Source organism: Hordeum vulgare, chromosome 7H (assembly GCF_904849725.1).
Source record: "Hordeum vulgare subsp. vulgare chromosome 7H, MorexV3_pseudomolecules_assembly, whole genome shotgun sequence".
NCBI classification, from domain to species: Eukaryota; Viridiplantae; Streptophyta; class Magnoliopsida; order Poales; family Poaceae; genus Hordeum; species Hordeum vulgare.
Window position 1 is genome coordinate 216,763,323 of NC_058524.1, and position 11,919 is coordinate 216,775,241.

Below are 11,919 nucleotides of genomic sequence, written 5' to 3' on the forward strand. Positions count from 1 at the left end.
GTTTCAATTTTTTTAAATATTTTTACTTAGGGTTTTAAGCAAAACAGATTCTATTTTAGCCTTTTTTGTTTTCTTGCTATTTCTTTTGTATTAATTGTTCTTAATTTTTTTTTTTGTAATTGTGACAAGTTATATTATGTTTTCTGATATTTACCAGTAACTTTTCAACAACAACAAAATTTTATTTTATTTATTCTTATTTGTTTGCATGGAATCAATTCTAGTTCTATACTAACTTGCGAATTGATTGCATTGCTAGTTTGATTTCCTATTTTGAAAATACTTATAAAATAATATTGTTTTGTAAATTTTACTTCTGTTATCTTAGTTATTTTATATATTTTTTCTGTTATTTTTTTCTATTTTAGTTAGAACAAAAACTATATAGTGTTTGATGTAGTAGAAGGCTTCCTAGCTTCTTTGAAGTTTCCTTTGGATTTTTATCCCCTCTCTCTTATTGATTTTTGATTGCATCAACTTTTATTGCTGTTTGTTAATTGATTGCTAGAATGATTGCTAATGTGAGTGCTTATGTGAATACTATGTTGATTATATAGATTTCATCGGAGAATGACGAATAGTTCTATCACGTATTTCCCGAGAACGAAAATTCTTCTTCGTCAACATCACCAGGCAAGTCATTTGATCATGTATCACCTATGTTTTATGCATCGTAGTTCTACCATCCTATGCTCAATTGCATGCTGAGTAGGTACTTGGAAATTATGGTTACATATTGTAGTATCATGTGGTAGGCACCCAACAACCCCGTTACTTGGCCCGGGACGACAAATTTCATATTGCTATGCTTGAGTAGACGGGATTCTGGTTGAGAGTTTACCATGAGTGATGCGACAATAATTTAATAACCAAGACCGGTTAAGTCAAGACTTTTCAAGACCTCATGATGCAATGCAACTCTGGGTGAAGGACGGTTGATCGGCTCCCTGGAGAAACCAGTGGATGACCCGGGATACAGGAGACGGCCATGACATCTTGCGGAAAGCTTCACCCAGGCTCAAAGAGACGGACGGATATTTTCAAGACCCAAGGCTTACCTGCACAGCCACAAGTCATTATGGGCTCTGGCTTGGTTGGACAACGCGGCGACTCTGGACAGGCGGTGCTAGCAGATGTAGAAGAACGGTAGGATTGGATGGGCACCGACAGGGATTCAGAGGGACCCGTTGAAAGACCATGTTTTGATCATCCGGTCTTCAAACACCCTGAAGTGCGAGGACATACACGGAGGCGATCAAATCTTGTGGGGAACGTGTGCAAAACTCTGTAGAGTACTCAAACCTAATCGATTAGCCGTGTCCGCGGTCATGGACAACTTGAGCCAAAGGAACTAAAGTTATCTGAAATTCTCAACACAAATAACAATATTGATGTGGGTATTATTGACAACATGGGTACGAGAATTGGTTGGTGGAACCATCTCGTTAACAACCAACAATGTAGTAACATTTTGCTTTTAGCCCTCTCTTGATGTAGGAGAAAACTTGCTTTTCGCTAAAAACTTATAGCCCCACCTGCCATATATGCATATAGTATAGATGATTATTTTACCCCCTCTCATATGTGACTTGCCGGCATATTCAATATGCTGACCTACACGGCTGCAACGTCTTATGTTGCAGATATTTCTCTTCGATGAGTAAGAGTACGATTCAGGGTTACGGTCTACACTCAACTTGCCGTTGGTGTTTATTGGGACTCCACTCCCTTGACTGCTTCCGCTGAGATATTTAAGGTATATATCAATTTTACGCTATTTACATGTGATTGCACTTTGATATATATACATTGATGTACTGTGTGTGCCGGCATACTGATCCAGGGATGGCACAGAAACACAAAGGCTTGACTCGTTTTGAGTCGGGTCGCTACATCTCACGTGGCCACTCCTAACATGGACGTCCTCTAGAACCTTACCTATCTCCAACAAATAAAATTGCAAAGTGAATGGATTCCAGTAGAACTTACTTAGCAACTTTATATCTTTTCACTAAGGGAAAGTACTCCTTTGGAATATATTTGATGAATGTATGCATGTACATCATGTGGAACCCATGAGTGTCGGTACGGGCTGAAGGGGTGTTACAATGCGATGATTTTACTCCGACTCATGAAACGGACCCAATTTTTTTCATACGCCCTGATGTCTATGCATGCTTCTATTCTTGTAGACTATGTTGGGCTTCCAAATGCAGAGGTTTGTAGGACAGCAACAATTTCCCTCAAGTGGATGACCTAAGGTTTATCAAACTCAGGGAAGTAGAGGTTGAAGATGGTCTCTCTCAAGCAACCCTGCAATTAAGAAACAAGAAGTCTCTTGTGTCCCAGCACACCTAATACAATGGTAAATTGTATAAGTGCACTAGTTCAACAAAGAGATGGTAAAATATGGGTGATAGGTGTGGCAAAGCAAGGTAATATAAATCTGTATAAGCGCACCTCAGAGTTCGTAGTTCTCATCTATGGATTTCCCAATGTCACCGCGGCCATCCAAAGAGACTACCACAATCACCACAACGCATCTCAAGGATAGTCAAAGACAGGAACCAAGAGACTCTCAATCTTCAATCAATTCACAAAATAGGAAATCACTCATGAAAATATTCTTCTAAACCATGTCCAATAGACCGCTGTCACCATGGTCTCGGAGATTATACTAGATAAGATCAAGTGAGTACATCAATCCAATACATAGAAGAAGGGGAAACATCATGGGATCACCCTAGGTTAACATAGCCTATGGTCACAATCAAGATCACATCATGGGAGAGAGAATTAACCACATAGCTACTGTAGAAGACCTCAGCCCCGAGGAGGGACTACTCCCGCTTCATGGAGGGATGAAGCAACGTCGATGGAGATGAATCCGACGGCTCTTCCCCGTCTCGGCAGGGTGCCGGCACAGGAATTCTGGTCCCCCTAAACTTGTTGGCGATGGCGGAGGAGATCGGAATTGCTTCTGGAGAAAAGGGTTCCCGAATCAGGGTTTCCTCCACGGGGGTAAAAATAGGAGCCAAGTTTGGGCACCAGAGGGGGTGGGCCCCACCCAGGCGGCCTCCCTGCGTGGCCAGGGGGCAGGCCGCGCCACCAGGGCGCCTGGGGGCCTGGTGATCCCCCTCTGGCCCTCCTTCGGTCGTCTGGAGTCTTCTGGAACGCTGATTTTTTGTGTAATTTTCTGGGCACTGTAAATATGGGTATAAACCTGCAATTCACAAACATCAGCAGACAGAAACTGGCACTGGGTGCACTGAGTTAGTAGGTTAGTCCAAATATATTGAAAATTGTATGAAAGTGTACAAAACACATAGCAATATCACCCAAAACTTTCATGTAGCAAGAAGAAATTATAGATACGTTTGGGACTTATCACGCCCTGGACACATCAAAAGGCGGCACACCAATTTTTTTTCAATTTCTGACATTCCGTGCATTTTCTATGATTTTCCATGCAAAAATACGGAAAAATAGTTGTTGAACATGACACAACGTGCATTTAGTGTCTGATTTTGTTTAAATTTGGGTGGGTCATTTGCATGTTCATTCTCACTAGCTCGTAAAAGTTGGGTAGATATAATAAACATATGAATGTACAACATGTGGAACCCACAGGTGTCGGTAATGACGGAAGGTGTGTTATAATGCGATGATGTTACGCCGACTCATGAAACAGACCCAATTTTGGTCATAGGCCCAACTGGTCATCATAAGGCGGCACACCAATTTTTTTAATTTTGATAATCTGTGCATTTTTATGATTTTCCATGCCAAAACATGGAAAAACAGTTGCCACACGTGACGCAACGTGCGTTTGGTCTCCGATTTTATTCAAATTTTGCGCGTGTCATTTGTATGTTCATTCTCACTTGCTCGCAAATATTGGGTAGATTTGATGAACGTATGCATGCACATCTTGTAAAACCCACGGGTGTCGGTAAGGCCAGAAGGGGTGTTATAATAAGATGACGTTACTCTGACTCATGAAACAGACATAATTTTTTTCACACACCCTAGTGATCATCACAAGGCAGCACGCCAATTTTTTAATTTCTAACATTTCATGTGTTTTCTATGATTTTCCATGTCGAAACATAGAAAACAGTTGCCGGACGTGACACAACGTGCGTTTGGTGTCCGATTTCGTTCAAATTGTGCGTGAGTCATTTGTATGTTCATTCTTACTTGCTGGCAAAAGTTGGTTCGATTTGATGAACATATGCATGTACATCAAGTGGAACCCACGGATGTCACTAATGGTGGAAGGGGTGTTATGATGCGATGATGTTACTCCGACCAATGAAAAGGACACAATTTATTTCACACGCCTAGTGATCATCACAAGGCGACACACTATTTTTTTTAATTTCTCACATTCCATGCATTTTATATGATTTCCATGGCAAAACAAGGAAAACCATTTACCTCATGTCACGCAACGAGCGTTTGGTGTCCGATTTCGTTCAAATTGTGCATGAGTTATTTGTATGTTTATTCTAATTGGCTCGCAAAAGTTGGGTAGATTTGATGAACGGATGCATGTACATCATGTGAAACCCACAAGTGTCGGTAAGGACGAAAGGGGTGTTATAATGCGATGATGGTACTACGACTCATGAAACGGACCAAATTTTTTGTCACACGCCCTAGTTATCATTACAGGGCGGTACACCAAGTTTTTTTGAATTTCTGACATTTTGTGAATTTTTTATGATTTCCCATGCCAAAAGATGGAAAACAGTCGTCGGACATGACGAAATGTGCGTTTGGTGCCCGATTTCATTCAAATTTTGCATGGGTCATTTGTATGTTCATTCTCACTTGCTCGCAATAGTTGGGGTATATTTGATGAATGTATGCATGTACATTTTGTGCAACCCACGGGTGTCGGTAAGGAATGAAGAGGTGTTATAATGCGATGATGATACTCCGACTCGTGAAATGTACCCAATTTCTTTCACACACCCTAGTGATCATCACAAGGCGACACGCTAATTTTTTTTAATTTATGACATTCCGTTCATTTTCTATGATTTTCCAAGCCAAAAGACGGAAATACATTTAACGACATGAAGTAACGTGCGTTCGGTGTCCGATTTCATTCAAATTTTGCAAGGGTCATTTGTATATACATTTTCACTTGCTAGCAAAAGTTGGGTAGATTTGATGAATGTATGCATGTATATCATGTGGAACCCATGGATGTCGATAAGGATGGAAGGGGTGTTGTAATGCGATGACGTTACTCCAACTCATGGAACGGACCTAATTTTTTCACATGCCCTAATGATCATCACAAGGGGACACACCAATTTTTTTTAATTTATGAAATTCCGTGCATTTTTCTATGATTTTCCATACCAAAACACAGAGAAACAGTTGACGAACATGACACAACATACGGCTGGAGTCCGTTTTTGTTCAAATTTTGCATGGGCCATTTCTATGTTCATTCTCACTTGCTAACAAAAGTTGGATAGATATGATGAACGTATGCATGTACATTATGTGGAACCCATAAGTGTCGGTAAGGGTGGGAGGGGGGTTATAATGCGATGGTGTTACTTCGACTCATGAAACAGACCCAATTTGTTTTTCACGCGCCCTAGTGATCATCACATGGCGGCACACCAATTTTTTTTAATTTCTTACATTTTCTGCATTTTCTATGATTTTCCATGCCAAAACTCGGAAAGATAATGGTCGGACGTTACGCAATGTGCGTTTCTTATCCGATTTCGTTCAAACTTTGCGTGGGTCATTTGTATGTTCACTCTCAGTTGCTCGCAAAAGTTGGGTGGATTTGATGAACATATGTGTGTACATCATGTGGAACCCACGGATGTCGGTATGGATGAAAGGGGTGTTATAATGCTATGATGTTAATCCGACCCATGAAAAGGAACCAATTTTTTTCACACCCCTAGTGATCATCACAGATTTTTTAAATTTCTAACATTTCGTGCATTTTTTATGATATTCCATGCCAAAACAAGGAAAAACAGTTGCCGCACGTGATGCAACGTGTGTTTGGTGTCCGATTTCGTTCAAATTTCGCGTTGGTTATTTGAATGTTCATTCTCATTTGGTGGCAAAAGTTGGATGGATTTGATAAACGTATGCATGTACATCATGTGGAACCAAAATGTGTTGGTAAGGGCGGAAGGGGTGTTATAATGCGATTATCTTGCGCCGACTCATGAAATGGACAAATTTTTATTTCACATGCCCTAGTGATCATCAAAAGGAGACACACCAAATATTTTTAATTTTTGACATTCCGTGCATTTTCAATGATTTTCTACGCCAAAACATGAAAAAACAGTTGTTGCACGTGACGCAACGTGCGTTTGGTGTTCGATTTTGTTCAAACTTTGCATGGGTCATTTGTATGCTCATTATGACTTGCTAGCAAAAGTTGGACAGATTTGACGAAGGTATGCATATACATCGTGGGAACCGACGGGTGTTGGTAAGGGCGGAAGGGGTGTTATAGTGCGATGATGTTACTCCGACTGATGAAACATACCCATTTTTTTCACACGCCCTGCTGATCATCACAATACGGCTCGTCATTTTTTCAGTTTATCATATTTCATTCATTTTCTACGATTTTCCATGCCAAAATATGGAAAAACAGTTGTCGGATGTGACGCAACATGCGTTTGGTGTCCGATTTGATTCAAATTTTATGTAGGTCATTTGTATGTTCATTCTCACTTGCTCGCACAAGTTGGATATATTTGATGAACGTATGCATGTACATCATGTGAAACCCACGGGTGTCGGTAAGGGAAGAAGGGGTGTTACTCCGACTCATGAAACGGACCCAATCTATTCTCACACTCCCTAGTGATCATCACAAGACGACACACCAAATATTTTTAATTTCTGACATTCCGTGTATTTTCTATGATTTTCCATGCCAAAGCACGGAAAAACAGTTGTTGTACATGACGTAATGTGTTCTTTCTCACTTGGTGGCAAAAAGTTGGATAGATTTAATGAACATATGCATGTACATTATGTGGAATCCACGGGTGTCGGTAAGGGCGGAAGGGTGTTATAATGCGATGATGTTACTCCGACTCATGAAATGGATCCAATTTTTTCACACATCATAGTGATCATCACAAGATGGCACACCAATTTTTTTAATTTGTGACATTCCGTGCATTTTCTATGAATTTCCATGCAAAAGCACTGAAAAACAGTTGCCGCACGTGATGGTATATGTGTTTGGTGTTTGATTTGGTTCAAATTTTACATGGGTCATTTGTATATTCATTCTTACTTAATAGCAAAAGTTGGATATATTTGATGAATGTATGCATCTAGATCATGTAGAACCCATGGGTGTCGGTAAGGGTGGAAGGGTGTTATAATGCGATGATGTTACCCCGACTCATGAAACGAACACAATTTTTTCACACACCCAAGTGATCATCACAAAGCAGCACACCAACTTTTTTAATTTCTAACATTTCATGCATTTTCTATGATTTTGCATGCAAAAACAAGGAAAAACAGTTGCCGCACAGGACGGAATGTGTGCTTGATGTCTGATTCGGTTCAAATTTTGCATTGGTCATTTGTATGTTCATTCTTACTTGTTGGCAAAAGTTGGATAGATTTGATGAACGTATGCATGTACATCATGTGAAACCCACAGATATCAGTAAGGATGGAAGGGGTGTTATAATGCGATGATGTTACTCCGACTTATGAAACGGACCTAATTTGTTTTGCACACACCCTAGTGATCATCATAAGGCAACACATCAATTTTTCATGCCAAACACGGAAAAACAGTTCCAACACGTGACGCAATGTACGTTTTGTGTCCGATTTGGTTCAAATTTTGCATGGGTCATTTGTATGTTGATTCTCACCAGCTGGAAATGTTGGGTAGATTTGATGAACGTATGCAAGTACATCATGTGGAACCCACAGGTGTCGGTAAGGGCGGACGGGGTGTTATAATTCCATCATGTTACTTCGACTCATGAAACTGACCCAATATTTTTCACCCCCTAGTGTTTATCACAAGGAGGCACATTATTTTTTTAATTTCTCACATTACGTTCATTTTCTATGTTTTTCCATGTCAAAACATGGAAAAACAGTTGCCGGATGTAACAAAACATGCGTTTTGTGTCCGATTTCGTTCAAATATTGCATGGGTCATTTGTATGTTCATTCTCACTTGCTAGCAAAAGTTGTATAGATTTGATGAATGTGTACATGTACATAATGTGGAACCCACGGGTGTCTGTAAGGACGGAAGGGGTGTTATAGCGCGTTGATGTTACTCCGACTCATGAAACGAACCTAATTTTTTTCACATGCCTTAGTGATCACCACAAGGCGGCACGTCAATTTTTTTTAATTTCTGACATTCCGTGCATTTCTATAGTTTTCCATGCCAAAACACGGAAAAACAGTTGCCGGACGTGATGCAATCTGCGTTTGGTGACCAATTTCGTTCATATTTTACGTGAGTCATTGCTATGTTCATTCTCACTTCCTAGCAAAAGTTGGATAGATTTGATAAAGGTATGCATGTACAACATGTGAAACCCATGAGTGTCGGAATGGACGATGGGGTATTATAATGCTATGATGTTACTCCAATTCATGAAGTGGACCCAATTGTTTCTCACACGCCGTAGTGATCATCACAAGGGGGCACACTAAATTTTTAAAATTTCGGTCATTCTGTGCATTTTGATAATTTTCCAACCAAAACACGAAGAACAGTTGCCGGACATGATGTAACGTGCGTTTGGTGTCCAATTTGCTAAATTTTGCATGAATCATTTGTATGTTCATTCTTACTTGTTGGCAAAAGTTCGGTAGATTTGATGAATGTATGCATGTAGATCATGTGGAACCCAAGGGTGTCGTTAAGGACGAAGGGTGTTATAATGCGATGATGTTACTCCGACTCATGAAACAGACCAATTATTTTCACACACCCTAGTGATCATCATAAGGCGGCACAATTGTTTTTAATTTCTGACATTTCGTGCATTTTCTATGATTTTCCATGCAAAAACAAAGAAAAACAATTGTCCCACGTGACGGAACGTGTGTTTGGTGTCCTACTCCGTTCAAATATTGCTCTGGTCATTTGTATGTTCATTCTTACTTGATGACAAAAGTTAGGTAGATTTAATAAATGTATGCATGTGCATTATGTGGAACCCACATATGTCGGTAAGGGCGAAAGGGGTGTTATAATGCGATGATGTTACTCCGGCTTATGAAACGGACCCAATTTGTTTTCACGCGCCCTAGTGATGATCACAAGGAAGCTCTTTAATTTTTTTAATTTCTGACATTCCGTGCATTTTCTATGATTTTCCATGCCAAAACATAGAAAAATTGTTGCCAGACGTGACACAACGTGCCTTTTGTGTCCATTTCGTTCAAAATTTGTGTGGGCCATTTGTATGTTCATTCTCACTTGCTGGAAAAAGTTAGTCAAATTTGATGAACATATTCATGTACATCATGTGGAAGCCATGTGTGTGTGTATGGGTGGAAGGGATGTATTAATGCGATGATGTTACTCCGACTCATGAAACGGGCCTAATTTTTCTCACACGCCCTAGGAATCATCACAATGGGGCACGCCAATTTTTTTAAATTCTCACATTCCGTGCATTTTCCATGATTTTCCATGCCAAAACACGGAAAAACAGTTGCCGGACCTGACGCAACGTGCATTTGGTGTCCAATTTTGTTCAAATTTTGCGTGGGTAATTTGTATGTTCATTCTCACTTGCTGCCAAAAGTTGGGTTGATTTAATGAAAATATGCATCTACATCATGTGGAATCCACGGGTGTCAATAAGGAAGGAAGGGGTGTTATAATGCGATGATGATACTCCTGCTTATGAAACAGACATAATTGTTTCACATGCCCTAGTGATCATCACAAGGCGCCACACCAATTTTTTTTAATTTATGACATTTTGTGCACTTTCTATGATTTTCCATGTCAAAACACGAAAAGATAGTTGACATACATGACGTAACATGTGTTTCGTGTACGATTTTGTTCAAAATTTTCACTTGGTGACAAAAGTAGTATATTTGATGAATGTATGCATGTACATCATGTGGAACCCACGTGTGTTGGTAAGGGCCGAAGGGGGTGTTATAGTGCGATGATGTTACTCCAACTCATGAAACACAACATTTTATCACACGCCCTAGTGATCATCACAACGCGGCACACCAATTTTTTTTAATTTCTGACATTCCTTGCATTTTGTATGATTTTCCATGTCAAAATACGGAAAAACAGTTGCCGCACGTGACGGAACATGCGTTTGGTGTCCGATTTCGTTTAAATTTTACGTGGGTCATTTGTATATTCATTCTCACTTGCTGGCAGAAGTTGGATAGATTTGATGAACGTATGCATATACATCATGTCCAATCCACGAGATGGCAACGGGGACAATCCCCTATAGGGATACCTAGAATATCCCATCCCCATCTAGTCCCCATCACCCCTTCGCCATCCCTGTTTACTTGAGTGGGGATGAAATTTACCCATACCCATGCCCCACTGGGGAACGGGCCCCAGTTAGGGTTCTCATCCAATGAAGAAACACTCATATACATAATATGACATACTATAATCAACATATATACGTGGTGTTGTTCTTGTTCTGCTAAGACCATTCTAGGTCATATTGACTTGTTTATCTTGGTGGCGGCTGAGGTGACGACGTGAGGTAGGTGTAACGTTTTCTATAGGGATTTTTTTTGTTCTCACAAGTTTGTTTGAAAATATTTTAAGGTTGACTATAGTTTCATAGTTAAAAAGCGGATCCCTGATGGGTATTGGGTGTGGGGAATAGGATATCATCCCCATCCCCATTGTACCCTATGGGTAATAATGTAGTTCAATAAATATCCTCATGGGAATGTTTTTCGCCAATCTTCACGCCTAATAGATGAAATCCTCATGGGTTTGGTGGGTATGGGGCCCCATTGTCAGTAAGGACGGAAGGGATGTTGTAATGCGATGATGATACTCCCACTCATGAAACGAACCCAATTGTTTTCACACGCCCTAGTGATCATCACAAGGCGGCACGCCAAATGTTTTTTGTTTATGACATTCCGTGCATTTTCTATGATTTTCCATGCCAAAACACGGAAAAACAGTTGTCGGATGTGACGCAACGTGCGTTTGGTGTCCGATTTCGTTCAAATTTTGTGTGGGTCCTTTGTATGGTCATTCTCACTTGGTCGCAAAAGTTAGGTAGATTTGATGAACGTATGCATGTACATCATGTGGAACCCACGTCTGTCGATAAGGGATGAAGGGGTATTATAATGCGATGATATTACTCCGACTCATGAAACAAATTCCAATTTTTTCACACGCCCTAGTGATCATCACAAGGCACGCGACACGCCAATTTTTTTTCAATTTCTGACATTCTGTGCATTTTTAATGATTTTCCATGCCAAAACGCGGAAAAAGAGTTGTCGCACGTGACACAACATGCGTTTGGTCTCCGGTTTTGTTTAAATTTTGCATGGGTCATTTTTACGTTCATTTTCACTAGCTCGCAAAAGTTGGGTAGATCTAATGAATGTATGCATGTACATCATGTGGAACCCAATTTTATTTCACACGCCCTAGTGATCACCACAAGGTGACAAACTATTTTTTAATTTTTTTACATTCCATGCATTTTCTACTATTTTCCATGCCAGAACACAAAAAACAGTTGACACACGTGACGCAACGTGTGTTTGGTGTATGATGTCGTTCGAATTTTGCGTGAGGCATTCGTATGTTCTTTCTCACTTGCTTGCAAAAGTTGGATAGATTTGATGAACGTATGCATGTACATCATGTGAAACCCACGGGTG